General features: G+C 49.2%; 1 protein-coding gene across 1 annotated transcript in view; it reads right to left on the bottom strand.

Annotated features, from left to right (window-relative positions):
• Positions 1-15,803, bottom strand: part of ACTL8 (actin like 8) — an 86,263-nt gene extending 70,460 nt beyond the window's left edge. The window contains exon 1 of the mRNA XM_074380162.1: positions 8,198-15,803. The gene's annotated coding sequence lies outside the window, so the exon portion shown is untranslated. The remainder of the gene's footprint in view (positions 1-8,197) is intronic.

The raw sequence follows: 15,803 nt of genomic DNA, 5'->3' as shown, positions 1-15,803 counted from the left end.
CCTTCCCACTCACTCCTTCTAAGATCCACATCGAATCCGTCAGCGTTACTTAAAAAAACAGACCCAAAAACCTTCCAGCAGCTCCTTGGCACCCTCCAGACAAAGTGAAAGCCCGGTAGCCTGGCCTTCCTGAAGGAATCCCATTCAAGGTATTTATCCAAGAGACAGGAAAACGTATCAGACAAAACCCGTCCTTTCAAGAATGTGTGTCACAGATCATTCATAATAGCCCCAAATTGGTAATGTCCTCAGGAAATCGGACAAACTGTGGCCAGTGTGCACCTCAGGCATCGCTCTGCATCCTATCAGGAGGGGGAGGCCACGTGGTCATTTGAATAGGGAAGTTTCATATAAAGGATTATTAACCGTAACAGGAGATGGAATTAACAAGAAATTGGCTAGAAAGAAGGAAAGGGAACTCTGAAGAATATAGGTTTGGGAGATAAAAGGGGCCGCTCCTGCCCCCAGGGCTGAAAGAGACCCTCAGAGACCAGAGCCCCCCCACCCCACCCAGTGCTGAGTTAGAGTATCAAACAACACTCTCCCCATGGCTGACGTCCAGCCCTCAAGGCAGAGGCTTCCACTCCAGTGCTACGGCAGAGCCCCTAAAGAACAGCCCCTCAGCCTGAGCTGAGAGAGTGCCCAAGGAGGAGCCCCCACCCACAAACAAGCATCCTCCCACAAACACCCCTGAGGGCTGATATCCAGGCCTTGCTGAAGACGGCATGGCTGTGCCTCACTCCATGGGGGAAAAATAGTTGGTCTGATGCACACCAGCAGGGCTTGCAAGAAAGCCAACTGGTAGAACTTACCAGAAATCTGCCCTGCAGGGTGCCACAAAAGCTGCTTACAGGAGGTGTCTCACCAGAGGCACCCACTACAAAACTGCCTCAAAGGGGGTGCTGCTGGCCTCAGCCGAGCGCTGCAGAAGCCAGCGCTGAGCAGCTGCAGGGGCAGCAAGAGCAGGCCCCATGAGCTCGTGGCAACCAGAAAAGCAAAAAGTCCCTGCTGCCGAGGCTCCCCGGTGCCCTCTACTGGCAAAGCCCAGCTTGCTACCTGGACAGGGAGAAAATTTAAAAGGGCCCAGATCCATTTTCAACCCACAGGCAAGAAGGATGAACCGGACACAGAAAAGCAATAATTAATAACCAGAAAAGCCCACTTCTTTGACTACTTAGCTTCCATATGAATTCTCCTGCATACCAGTGAAGTCCTGTACAACAAAACTGTATTTCTATTTAAAATGATAAAGCTATTATCATTCTGAAAAGTTCTCACCCACTCCACAAAACAAGGAGACTAACAGGCCCAGGAGTCATCGTGGACTGTATTTATTGCTACTTAAATACTGATCACAGTTCCAGGGAACATTCTGTCACCTAAAGACTATAAAGCTGACTTCCAAAAACTTGCATATAAAACAAAAATGGGAAGAAGAGAGAAGATGGATAGTTACCAAATGTGTTTACTCTCATTGTTTATTCAGGAGCTCAGAAAATAATCTCAGGGTGGGCATGGACCAAGCAAATCTATGGAGTCAGACTAGAGCTAAGACTCTATCCCTGGCTATCATAAGCCCCACTTTGACTTATGAGCCAGAGTGGCATTTTAGATCCCCAGGAATCAGCATCAGTTCAGAGTGAGTGCCAAGTAACTCCAGAACTGTCTGGGTACTTCCATTTCCCCATTATTTTTATAAATGGTCATAGGTCCCTCTTAAATCTGAAGGAAGATTTACAGTAAGTATTTATGGAAACGACGCAGGCTCCTTCCTCAAGGGGATCTGGCTACCCAGAGATTCTGGGTCTGTGAATTGACTTAGGGTCTGGATACTGGATGATAACCCATGACTGTCAATTGCCAGGTTTTGGCTACCAGGCCTAGAACTTTCTATCACATATAAATGTAAATGAAATAACAGTCTAGTAGGCTGCCCATTGATTTCACTCCCAGAAACACTCTGATCAATTCACCACCACTAGAAATCCCTATGGGCAAAGGCATTCTGAGTGCCCACACATTCCTTTCCAATGTGTGCCCACCTTGTCCTTGACAGTGAAGTGCTGCCCCTGGGTCTCTGCTACTTCAGGAGCCCCCATTCCACTGAAATCACGGAGCCCATCTCAATGGAGGCAGCCTCTATATTCACAGTGGCCTACAAAAGAAAGTAGCCACTGTGCATTTCAAGGACAAAGGGGCTCCCTCACTAAGAGGTCTCCTTATGTCTCTGACTTCAGGTCCTTCTTGAGAAATATAGGTGGTGACAGCAGGGGAGTGCATATTAGACAAGATACATGTGGTCCAACATTGCTGTCTCCCCAAGCCTTTGGATTCCCTCTTCCACATCATGACATCACAACCCTCATTAACTGCAGGTTACTCTATCAAGTCCAAGTTTCAGTCCACCAACCAAGCTGTTAGAGCCACTTCCAGCTGCACAAGCTAACAGCCAAATTCAGAACCTCTAATGCGTGCACCCCTATCAATGCATTCAGCCCAGTCTAGTGTTACATTCTGCCTCCCTAGACAGATCTCAAGCCCTTAGAATCCACTCCCATACACGTCAACAGTGTTGTTGTTCTGTTTCTGTTTCCTCCTAGGTCCGTGTGTACCCATCACCATGGAACATGCTGAGATTTGACCACAGCTAGGGTCCAATGAAAACAGCAGGTGGCTGTGTTGAGTCTTGAGAATGGGCATCGCCTTTCAAGGCATCTGCTCCGGCTGAGATTATCACAGGTTTCTTAATAGAGGAAGAGCAGTCTCCTCCGGCACTGGGGGGCGGAGTGGGGGGGTAGGAGCGGGCAAGGTGTTTCCACTTGATAAGGTTGGGGGAGGCTCAGATACAGAGAGACTTGCTGTTTAGATTGTCAGTTTCATCAGAGTCCAACAAATGTTCCCACTCCATGTTTCAGGACCCCATTCTTTCTCAATTCATGCCCTAATTTGTCCAGATGTGATTCCAACTGTTGTCATAATTCAGTAACCAGCATAATTAAATTTTTTGTTTGATTTTAAGCAGTAGCAGCCCTGTGGCTGCAAGAAATAAGAGCTTCCTTAAGGGCTACCATGAAAGCTGTCTGATTCTCAGACTGTGGCTCGAGGGGAGAGTTAATGGACCTGGGCTTGTCATTTTCTCTATCATTACTACACATTTTTCAAATTTTTATTATTTTTTTTTTTTTAGAGATAGGGTCTTGCTCTGTCACCTGGCTAAAATGTAGTGGTGCAATCATAGCTTGCTGCATCCTTGAACCTCTGGACTCAAGCAATCCACCTGCCTCAGCTTCCCAAAGTGTTGGGATTAAAGGCCTGAGCCACCACACCTGTGCCTAGCCTGTCTATACATTTTCTAAATTAAGCACTGTATCTGGTTCCCTGAAGACAGGAGCCCTCAAAAGGATCCATCCCACCCCACAGTTCTCACAGTCCTCATTATGGCCACACAGCCAAGTGCATCACTCTGGCTCCCAAGGGACGTGCCTCAGGTGGCATTTTGTCTTAATCAACCACGAGTGATAGGCTGATTACTTTTAATGTCACCACATACTTTGGATAACTAGCATGCCATTTCCCATTGGCAAGGAACCTGACACCACACTCAAGCCCAAAATCACCAAAAAACCAAACCCCAAATGGCACTTCTGTGGATCCATCTCCTGATACCTGTTCCTGACACCAATTCTGTGTCAGTTTGGGTCCAGTCAAGGAAAGGAAACCATACAGTTATTTTTACAGGGTAAGTTTCATATGAAGAATGATGAACTTATAATAGAGGATCGAATTAATAAGAAATTGACTGATAAAGAGTAAGGAGAATGATAACTAATACAGGAACAGCAGACCCAAGGAGCAACCGAAATCACAGAGCTGAGATGGAGCCTCCCAGGACCAGAACCCATTCAGGGCTGTGATAAACAACCCCTGCTAAAAATCCTCCACACCAGATCTGGATAAAGCCCTCAAGGAAGAACCCTCCTCCCCTCCCCCTACCCCACCCCAGCCCCCCACCCCACCCCACCCCACCCCCGCCACCAAGGCTAAAATAAGAGTCCCCAAGAAAGAGCTTCTGAGAGCTTTCATAGGGTCCCCAAAGATGAGTCCCCCACCAAAGGTTAAAAAAATTTTCCCATCACACAATGGGGTCTGCTGGGGGGAAATAAGGGAGGGACAGCAGGGGGTGGGGAGTTGGGGAGAGAGAGCATGGGGAGAAATGCCAGATATAGGTGAAGGGGAGGAAGGCAGCAAATCATGCTGCCATGTGTGTACCTATGCAACAATCTTGCATGTTCTTCACATGTACCCCAAAACCTAAAATGCAATTTTAAAAAAAATGTTCCCAAGAAGAGGTTCCCTGGGCTGAGGCACAGCTCCTAGGAAGAGCCCCTATTCAACAGATAACATAGAGCCCCAAAGAAGAGCTCCCAGAGCTACCAAGGAAGGCCCCCTCCCCACCGAGGGCTGTGATCAATCCCCCAAGGAAGAGTCCCCTCCTAGCGCTAAAATAAAGTCCACAAGGAAAAATTCTCTGATGGCTGTGGTAGAGTCCCAAAGAAACAGCCTCCCCCGACCTGTGGCAGAGACAACGTCCTCAAAAAAAGAGCCCTCCCAGGGCTGAGGTGGCGCCCCCGAGGAACAGCCCCCCCACCCCAGGACTGCGATAGAGCCCCCAAAAGAGATTCCTACATCAGGCTGAGATAGAGACCCCAAGAAAGAGCCCCTCATCCCAGGGAAGGGACCCACGACCAGGCTGAGATAACCCCCCTCCAGGAGGTGCCCCCACTAAGGACTAAGCTAGGACCCCCAAGGAAGAACCCCCGGCCCCACATGGCTAAGTAATAGCCGCTATGGAAGTCTCCTCCAAAGGCTGAAATCAAGTCCCTAAAGAAAAGCCCTTGGGCTGAGATAGAGCCTCTCACCCCCACTCCCCCTCCCACACACACACACAAAGTGTCCTACACACACGCCCCTGGGGGCCGACATCCAGACCTTGCTGAAGAGGGCATGGTTGCGCCTCACTGCACGGGGAAAAAAAAAAAAAAAAAAAAAAAGGCAGGCGCCACACCAGCCAAACTTATTAGAAATTCAAACTGTAGGACTTACCAGAAATCTGCCCTGTAAGATGCCACAAAAGCTGCTCAGAAGCAGTGTCTCACAAGAGGACCCACTGCAAAACTAATTGAAAGCGGTGTTGTGGGAGCTGCCGACCTACGACCGCGGAGCACTGCAAGAACCTGCAAGAGCCTGCACAGAGCGAGGCAAGTGATGATGGCGCCTGCACAGAGCGGCTGCACGTGGTAATGGCGCCTACCGTGAGCGCGTGGCAAGCAGGAAGCGGAACCTCCCCGCTGCTGGAGCTCCCCAGCGCCCTCTACTTGTAAAGTCCAGGATGCCTGCTGGCCAAGGAGAAAATTTAAAGGGCCCAGATCCATTTTCACCAAGCAGGCAAGAAGGGTGAACGTGGAGCTGAGAGGCAATAATTTGATAACCAGCACCAATTAAATATCAGTAGTGAAAAAGAAAAAAACTACTGATACCTAAAACAACACACATTACATGCTATGCTGAATAAAAGAAACCAGACACAAAGCAGCACGATCTGTAAGTTTCCATTAATATGAAGAAAAGTTCTCTGAAAAGGAGTTTGGAGGAAAGAGATGTTAGTCCAAAAAACGGTTTGCAAACTTGGAGAACCACCCTCCACTGGAAAAGGAACAGGTGTTTCCAAGAACCAGGGAAGGATCAGGTTTTATATCAAAAGTTCCTGCCCAGGTTCCCAATCAGAGCAAGTGGTGCAAATGAAGGATTGAAACTTGCTTAGTTCTGATTGGTCAATACAGCTGAGCTCTGATTGGTTAATACAGCCAAGCTCTGATTGGCTGATACACTTGGGCCCTGATTGGTTGGTTCAGGTGAGCTGGGCAAGTACCAGAGATAAAAAGGTGCAGGGTTTGCGCTGGGCCAGTAGCTTACGCCTGGAATCCTGGCACTTTCGGAGGCCAAGGCGGGTGGATCACCTGATGTGGGGGGTTTGAGACCAGCATGACCAACATGGAGAAACCCCAGTCTCTACTAAAAATGCAAAATTAGCTGGGCATGATGATGCCTGCCTGTAGTCTCAGCTATTCGGGAGGCTGAAGCAGGAGAATCATTTGAACCCCGGAGGTGGAGGTTGTGGTGAGCCGAGATCCCACCATTGCACTCTAGCCTGGGCAACAAGAGTGAAACTCCATCTAAAAAAAAAAAAAATTTTTAAACCTGCAGGTTTTTAGGGGAACCCAGGGTACTTGTGTGAACCCTAGTCAGCAGATAGCTGCTTCACTCTATTTTAAATTTAGGCCCACTTCGCCATTCTGATTTGTATGTTGCCCAGGCTGGTCTTAAACCCAGGGGCTCAAGTGATCCACCCACCTTGGCCTCCCAAAGTGCTGGGTTTATAGGCAAGAGCCACAAAGCCTGGCCCGCTTAGCCACTCAGGGTCCATCTTGAAGATCTGGCTCTTTCAGGTTCACATTTGTTCACAATATGAAGTTCAAAAACAAAGAAACTAAGAAAAAAATACCAGATGTAGGAAGACTGTATTTTGCTGGAAGGGGGCGCGATGGAATTTTCTAGGACAGCAAATTGTATTGCAATTGGGGTGCTGTTTACATTTGTGAAAATTCATCATACTGAACACAGGATCTGTGTGTTGCATTGTGGATAAATTATACCTCACTTTTTAAAACTTAGCCCCCAAACTTGGTTTCAGATCCAGTCACTGTGTACCGCCTGTACACAGTGAATAATATGGTTTGGCTTTGATTCCCCACCCAAATCTCACCTTGAATTTTAATAATCCCCACGTGTCAAGGGTGGGGCCAGGTGGGGATCGTTGAATCATGGGGGCTGTTTCCCCATACTGTTCTCATGATAGTGAATGAGTGTCACAAGAGCTGATGGTTTTATAAATGGGAGATCCCCTGCACAAGCTTTTTGCCTGCCACCATGTAAGACACGACTTTGCCCCTCCTTTGCCTTCAGCCTTGGTTTCGAGGCCTCCCCAGCCACGTGGAACTGTGAGTCCATTCAACCTGTTTCCTTTCTGAATTACTCAGCCTTGGGTCCGTCTTTACTAGCAGCATGAGAACCGACTAATACAATGGCTAAACAAATATTGTTGAATAAAGAAATGCACACATGAATCACATTCTTTTTGTTCAGTCTCCTCATATCAAATTGCTGATGGTTCCCCCAAATTACTCAGCTATTCGCCTGCTTTTATGGGCGCCCATCGAACTCTCCTCTTAGTCCAGTGGCACCTTTTATTACACTAATGTTAGCCCCAGAGAGGCAAAAATCTCTGGTTCTACCATAGGACCCAGCGTGTCTTGAGTGCTCTGTGCCTGCCACTTATCTTAGAACTCTCATATGGCAATAATCTATGTGATAATTGCTCCTGTCATCCCCATTTTATAGATGAAGAAACTGAAGTCTAGTTTGTCCCGGGGCCCACACTCTTTATCACTTTGTCTTTGAAGTCAGACTGTCCTAGGTTCAAATCTCAGCTCTTCCATTTACTGACCATGGGTCGTGGGCAGGACAGCTGATTGATGCAGGACGGGCAAGCCCCAAAGCAGGGCTTAGGCCACGAGGGTTATTGGCTTCCCCCAGGAAAAAAATCAAGGGTTAGAAGAAAGGAGAACTTTATTGTAAAGAGCCACTATTACAGCTCTGGTCTTTGACTGCTCCTGCAGAGGAGGGCTACCCCATAGGCAGAGCAGCAGCTCAGGGCTGTCTCACCATCATATTTATACCTATGTTTAATTGCATGGAGATTAAGTGGTGGTTTATACAGAAATTGCTAGGAAAAGGTTGGCTAACTTTTGGTAACTTTTTTGGGTTGTCAGGTCATTGCCATGGAAAGGGGCGGTAACCCCTGCATGTTGCCATGGTGACGGTAAACTGACATGGCCCACTTTCTTATAGAAAGCTGCTTTGTTCCCCTCTGTATTAGCTAGTCTTCCATTTGGTCTGGTGTCCAAGCCCCACGCCCGGAGTCAAGTCCTGCCTTTTAACTCATGATCACTCTGAAGCTTGCTCTACTCATCTTTGAAATGGGGATGATAACATTTTGTTCTTGGGTTGTCTTGAGCTACAAATGAGCTTCTTCACATAGAATTCTTAGCACAGTGTCCAGCCCAGAACAGCTGCTTACCTTGGGTAAATGGCAAATTTCATCCGTTCCAAGACACACATTTTCACATCTTTCAAATCACAATGTGTCTTACAATCGATGGCATCTCATAATCTTCTAGGACAGTGACCGTTGTGGCGGTTGTCATTGTCTCTGCAAGAGCAAACCTGGTTCAAACTGTTCCTATTGCTGACATAGCTGCCTCGGCATCAGATAGCTCTCTCAGTAAGAATAAAATAAAAATATGATGGGCTGGGAAAACATCGTGCCATGCTTTCGTTCACAGCCACTTTTCTTTCTTAGTGGTACATAAATTAATGGTGTGCCTTCTAGTTGATTTTCTGATTTGATAGAATGCTGTACAATATTATCATCATAAGTCTGCAGTCCACACTACGGATGATTGGACTATTGTTGCCTATTCTTCCTGCCTCCCTGTTAGAGAATTAGCCATCCCAGCTTTTGCTATGTGATTTTGCTGTGCTTCACATGAGAGTAGCCAAAGCACATTTCCCCACCCCACTGATGATGGAAGCCTTGCACACATAACCCACCTCAATATGTGAGCCGCAGGGCGGTACCCCAGTTCCAAGATGAACCCTTGGGAGACGTTGGATGTTCCTGCTCAGTCATGAAAAAAGGCCCTGAGTTTTGTTTTTGTTTTTGTTTTCCACTAGTACAAGGATAATGAAGAGACAGGCAAAGCCAACCTGGCCGACCTGCAGCCTGAAGTGGAACTACCCCAGCTGACCCAGCCAACTGGGAACAAGAAGGGTAATTGCTCGTGGTTGAAGCAATTGAGATGTGGGGGCTGGGGGCTTTTTGTTATTGGACATTAGCATAGCAGCAATAGCTAATACACTCACTAAACTGCAGGTGTTTTAAGGGCAAGGCTCATGGCTCGTTGATCTCCGTACCCCCAGCATCTAGACTGGTACCTGGACATAGTGGGTGTAAAAGGCACAGGGAGATGCCATGGAAAAAGGCAGGCTTTGGAGTCACACGGATTGGGTTCAAGTCTCAGCACTGCCACTGAAGAGCTGGGTGACCTTGGGCAGTCCTCTGGAGTTCCCAAGCCTCAGTTTCTTCGTCTGTAAAATGGGTAACGCTGTATCACAGGAGTGATTAGAAGGGAAATGAAGGATGGTCAGGGGCCTCGCTCAGTCCCTCGCAGCAGGTGCCGCGGATGCACGCTGGTTCCCATACCGTGGTAGATGTGTGTGATGTAATACATAATCAAATCCCCTGTAACCCATATCTGCACCCCCAGATCTGCCAGAAAACTCTCTTCCAGATGTTCCTGGCACATGGCAGCAGGTTCAGTGGGGAGGGAATATCCCTGGGATGGAAGGTCTGGCAGGAGCCAGGAGAGGCAGTTGCCAAGCCGCTCCCAGCAGCTCAGACCCCCAGGGACCCCTTTACCAGTTAGTTCTATTTCCAACCCAGCTGGCAGCTAGGTGCCTGGGTTGGTGCCAGGCTCAAACTTGGCAGACTTTGTGCTCCCCCAGAATTTTCCACCCCAGTTACTCTCTTTGAAAAGGCGAAGGTAGAGAAAATAGCAGAGGAGAGGGCTGCCTATCTGTCCCAGGGAGGGGGCAAGAGTGACCCAGCTGTCCCGACAGGAGTTCTGCCAGCCGGAGGGGTCCATATGCACAAGAGCTTTTCTGCCCAGCACATCCTGGTCCACCCAATGTGGGCCCCACCCCAGGACAGTGTTCAACAAGAATGCCTGGATTCGAGCCCTGGCTTTGCCACAGTCTGCTGTGTGGCCTGGGCAGGTCTCTTAACTTCTCTGTGCCTCCATTTCCTTGTCTTTGCAATGGGTGATATCTAAACAGTCTCCATGGCTCGGGTCCCAGACTCATCTGAAAACCCGGTGGAAGCCATGGATTGAAAACAATGCATTAATTTCAGCAGTCCAGCGCCTGGGAGCCAATGACCCCAAAGAAGCCATCTGCTGGGCCCAGAGAGCCCTGTACTTCCTGGACTGTTAGGGGTACAGGCCCAGGGGCTTCTCTCCCACCCAGACCCTCTCTGATATCTTTCTTCCAAGAAAGCCCACGTGGCCACGGAGAGAAAGCCCAGTGGACCTTCCTCTAGAGCTTCTCTCCATGTGGCCTTGGGACACGGGGTTCCTGGCCTCCTCCATCCCTGCTCATTAATTATCCCGTGGTTGCCATGGTTTTTCTGAGCCTTCCATACCGAGCAGGCCGGAAACAAGCAGCAAATCAGATCATCAGCTGGTCTTAGTCTGGAAGGGTCTCCAGAGGTGACCTACACACGAGCGGGTGCACACACACACACACACGCACACACACACTCCAGTCCTGTGCCTTGGTCCTCCACCCCCAATACCCTGGGGCTGCACACCCACCCCAGGGGCCCACTGACCGGCACCATCACTTCCTCCTCTGCTCCCCACCGTTTGACCCTGTTTCATTTTTGGCAAAGCCCCTAGTGCCCACCACAGTCAGTAAAGATTAGGGGGCACAAATGATTAAAATTGGGCAGCTGGGAGCCTCAGCATCATCAACCCTGTCACACCCTGGCTACAGAGCCCTGGGGATCATCGACGCTATTATCTGTGCTGCCATCGTGTTTCTTACACTTCACAGGGACTTCAGTGTGCGTCATGTACTATGCAAAGTGCTTACCTGAATTTAATCCTCACAATAAACCTGCAAGACAGTTATCCCCACATGTTATTTATCCACCACTGTGTAGTAAGTTACTCCAAAACTTAGCAGCTTAAAACAATAAACATTTATTATCTCATGCCGCCTCTGGGGGCCAGGAATCTGCGAGTGGCTTAGCTGAACTGCTGTGGGTTTCCCATGATGTCGTAGTCACCTGTCGGCCAGGGCTGTGGTCTCACCTCAAGACTTGACCGGGGTGGGAGGATGTGCTTCCAGGCTCATCTGAGGGGTCACGGCGGGCCTCAGTTCCTCACTGGGCGTTGGCCATGTGGGCCAGCCTCTTCACAGCCTGCCTGAGTGGTCTCAGGGCATGGAACCGACTTTCCCCACAGCGAATGACCAGAAAGAGAGAGAACCTAAGACAGAAGCCACAGCATCTCTTATAACCTAACCTCCGAAGGTACTAACATCGGTTCTGCTCTATTCTGTGGGTCACACAGAACAACCCTGGGACAATGTGGGAGGAGACTGACCAGGAGTGTAAAGACCAGGGGATCAGACTCTTTGGAGGCCATCTTGGAAGCTGGGTAGCACATCCCATTTCACAGGTGAAGACTCTGAGACTCAGGGAGATGAAGGGACTTGCCTAAAGTCACGTAACTGGCAAGTGATGGAGTAGAGATTTGAATGCAGAACGGTCCAGCTCCTAAGCCTCTACCCTTGATTGTATTATTGTCTCCCTATCCCCAGTCTGGCCTCAGGTTCCTCAAACGCTAGTGGAGAGAGTCAGACTGGATAATCTTTAAGAGCATCTCCACTCAGAAAGTTCAAAGGCTTAATAAGCCAGGTACAGTACTGGGACCTGAAGCTCCTGACTTCCAGCCACGAGGCTCTTATCTGCCTCAGTCCTCAATCCGAGGCAATTTCTCTTCTGTATGAAATTGCCTGGTGTGAGTCTCAAACATCTCTGGGTCTTGGTTACCTCTTCTGGAGAGTGGGAGGGAGGGAAGGGAGAGGAAACGCAAGAGCTGATGATGGTGCCGACCGTAAGGAAGCCAGTGACGATGGCAGTCGTGATGATGAAGAAGATGATGCCAGTGTGGAGATGAAGATGAAATGATGATGATGATGATGGTGATGACAGATGTGGTGATGATGATAAGCAATGTGTACTTTGAGCATGTCCCACGAGCTAAGAACTTACTTTGCCTTTCATCTTTGCCACCTGTGCCTTTCAAAATGTGGCCCATGGGCCAGGCGCGGTGGCTCACACCTGTAATCCCAGCGCTTTGGAAGGCCAAGGAGGGCAGATTGCCTGTGCTCAGGAGTTCGCGACCAGCCTGGGCAACACAGTGAAAGCCCGTCTACACTGAAATACAAAAAATTAGCCAGGTGTGGTGGCATGCACCTGTAATCCCAGCTACTTGGGTGGCTGAGGCAGGAGAACTGCTTGAACCCAGGAGGCAGAGGGTGCACTGAGCCAAGATCGTGCCACTGCACTCCAGCCTGCGTGACAGAGCGAGACTCCGTCTACAAAAAAAAAGGAAAAGAAAAGTGTGGTTCATGGACCTACAGCACAGCTGTCACCCGAGCACTTGTTAGAAATTCAGAGTGCATCTTACCCCCACTTCCCTACGAGACCCGGTGAGTAGTGTGCACGGTGCCATTCACATCATCCGGAAGGGAAGCACCGTGCCTGTCCCCACTTTGCAGATAACAAAACTGAGACTTGGAGAAGTTCCCCAGCCAACAAGGGGTAGAGCGAAAATAAGGGTCTGGGTCCTCACCCCAGACTCCTCCTTTGCCACTCCATTGGGCTGAGCCTCTGCTGCCCCTGGAGGAGGTGAGGCTGCAGCCATCCAGGGCCCAGCCCTGAAAGCATCAAGACTGGCCCCATGTGGACCCTCCACCACGCAGCGTCCTGCTGTCGCAGCCCCTCAGCCTTGCAGGACCGTCAGCAGGTAGATCGGGGGTGAGGAGGCGCGCCTGGTGAACAGTGACCTTGTCCCGAATTACTCCAGGAGAAGGACACACAGAATCAGGAGATAACACTCGGCACAACTGCACACAAACACTCCTGAAAGGGGGGACAATTTAGTCTTTGAAATAACATTAATCATGATCATGCTTTTGCTGGTTCCCTCCCTTGGTGCTTGCTAGATGTCTTTCTCGAGGTAGATTTAACCCTCAGTAGCCCAGCCTCCTGCAGTGTCCCCAGGGCTGCGGACTCTCCCTCCCTTGGCCAGGTCACTTGCTGGTTCCTGGAAGCACCCGGAGCACATCCGTTCCCATCTCCACCAGCCTTCCTGGGTCCAGCTGTCACTCCAGGGCAGAGACAAAACTCAGGAGCCATACAGGTAAAATAAAGGAAGGAAGTGGACTGTGGCTAGGGTGAAAGTGACCAATTCAGGATGGGTGCAATGGCTCATGCCTGTAATTCCAGCACTTTGGGAGGCTGAGCCAGATAGATCACCTGAGGTCATGAGTTCAAGACCAGCCTGGCCAACATAGTGAAACCCTGTCTGTACTAAAAATACAAAAATTAGCCGGGCATGGTGGCACGTGCCTGTAATCCCAGCTACTCAGGAAGCTGAGGCAGGAGAATTGCTTGAACCCAGGAGGCAGAGGTTGCAGTGAGCCAAGATCGCGCCACTGCACTCCAGTCTGAGCGAGAGAATGAGACTGTATCTCAAAAAAAAAAAAAAAGAATGAAAGTAAGCAATTCATCTTAGTTTGCCTGGTTTTAAAACAGAGAATTCCATCCCAGGCACCCCTCTCAGTCCCAGGCAGACCTTAAAGGTTGGTCCACCTAAATGGGATTGTCGTGAACAAAAAAACAGTTCCACCTATATATGTCCTCCTGAGGGGGCAGCAGCTACTCAGCCTTGGGCCGATTGCTATCATGGGGCGTTACGGACTAAACACTGTCCACCTCCAAATCCCTACGTTGAAGCCCTAATCCCCAGAGTGACTGCATTGGCAGAGAGGGCCTCATAGGGGGTGATTAAGGTTAAATGAGGTCCTAAGGGTGGTACCCTAATCCAGTGTAGCTGGTGACCTCATAAGAAGAGAAGAGGAAGAGATGCCAGGATGTCCCACACACATGAGAGAAAAGGCCACATGAGGGCACAGTGAGGGAGAGAGGCCTCGGAAGAAACCAACCCTGCCTGCACCTTGATCTTGGACTTCCAGCCTCCAGAACAGTCTTGGCAGCCCTAGCTACCATAATATCTGTTGGGGGAAAATAATAGTAACAAAAGTTAACACATACACGGCCCTCACTGTGTTCTAGGCTCTTCATGGATTAATTTACTCAATCCTCACAACCCCATGAGGCAGATAATTTTTCTTTTTTGGGTGGGAGACTGGAGTTTTATTATTACCCAAATCAGTCTTCCCAAGCACTCAGGGAGCAAAGTTTTTAAGGACAACTTGGTGTGTGGGGGAAGCCAGTGAGCCAGGAGTGCTGATTGGTCAGAGATGAAATCACAGGGAGTCGGAGCTGCATTCAGTCAGCTCCTGGTTGGGGGCCACAACATCAGATGAGCCAGTTTATTGATGTGGGTGGGGCCAGCTGCTCCATCAAGCGTAGGTTTTGCAAAATATCTCAAGCCCTGATGAAGCCCTGATCTTAGAAGCAGTTTAGGGAGGGTCAGAATCCTGTAGTCTCCAGCAGCATGATTCCTAAACCATAATTTCTAATCGTGTGGCTAATGTAGTCCCCAGGCCAGAAGGTCTGCTTTGGGAAAGGCTGTTACCATCTCTGTTTAAACTATAAACTATAAACTAAGTTTCTCCCAAAGTTAGTTCAGTGAGGTAGGTAATGTTATCATCCCCACTTCACAGATAAGAAAACTGGGGTACAAAGGGTTTGAGTAACTTCCCCCGAAGACTCACAGCTAGAAATGACAACACTGGGATTTGAACCTGCCAAGCTCGATGCGAAGCTTGGGCTCTCTGCCACTGTGCTAGGGACAGGATCCCATGTTACCTAACCTTTTTGTTTTCCAGAGAAAGTTGAAAAATCACCTGATTTTAAATGCTGGCCGCTAATTAAGAAAAAAATACAATTTGTAGATGTACACAAAAAGATACTTGTGTCTCATTCTTAGCCACCAGCCTATACTTGCTGCTCTTAGAGAATTTCAGCAAGTCAGAATTAAAATGTCATCCACCACCGCCCACACCACTACCTCGGCTTCCCGGGATGAATGTGGATCTTACAACGGTGGAGTTTGGAGATTTAGAAAGTTAGAGAACACTGGGGCTTAGTGGGATTGTAGGAGCTGTAGTATCTAAGCCCTCATTTCACAGATGGCACCAAGACGTTCAGAGAAGTCCAGTGGATCACCGAGGTCACACAGCAAGCTAGCATCAGGACCAGTGAGACTTGCTTACTCATCGCCCGTCAAATTGAGAACAAAGCGGTCTACCGTGCATCCTCAATTCATGACCTGTTTTTCTCTGAGCCTCCAAATTAGGCTTTCTGTCTGTCTGTCCACCCAGCCAGGCAGCCAGCCTGGTTCAAGGTCTGTGAACTGCTTGACATCAGGTGCTTGGCTTGCCCGGTTTGCTGTCCTGAAACGGCAGCAGTGTGGCATCCAGCACAGCCTTCCCCAACTTAACCCCTTGCTAGCTGTTATCCTTGGACAGGACACTTCACCTCTCTAAGCCTCAGTTATTTTATCTATAAAAGCAGCGCACGGCCGGGCGTGGTGGCTCACGCCTGTAATCCCAGAACTTTGGGAGGCCAAGGCGGGCAGATCACAAGGTCACGAGTTCAAGACCAGCCTGGCCAATACGGCAAAACCCTGTCTCTACTAAAAAATGCAAAAATTAATCAGGCGTGGTGGCGCGTGCCTGTAATCTCAGCTACTTGAAAGACTGAGGCAGGAGAAACGCTTGAACCTGGGAGGCAGAGGTTGCAGTGAGGTGAGATCACGCCACTGCACTCCAGCCTGGGTGACAGAGCAAGACCCCGTCTCAAAAAA

The sequence above is a fragment of the Saimiri boliviensis genome, chromosome 11 (genome assembly GCF_048565385.1).
Source record: "Saimiri boliviensis isolate mSaiBol1 chromosome 11, mSaiBol1.pri, whole genome shotgun sequence".
Classification (NCBI taxonomy): Eukaryota; Metazoa; Chordata; class Mammalia; order Primates; family Cebidae; genus Saimiri; species Saimiri boliviensis.
The sequence above is the reverse complement of the archived record's forward strand: the minus strand, read 5'-3'. Positions and strand labels throughout refer to the sequence as shown.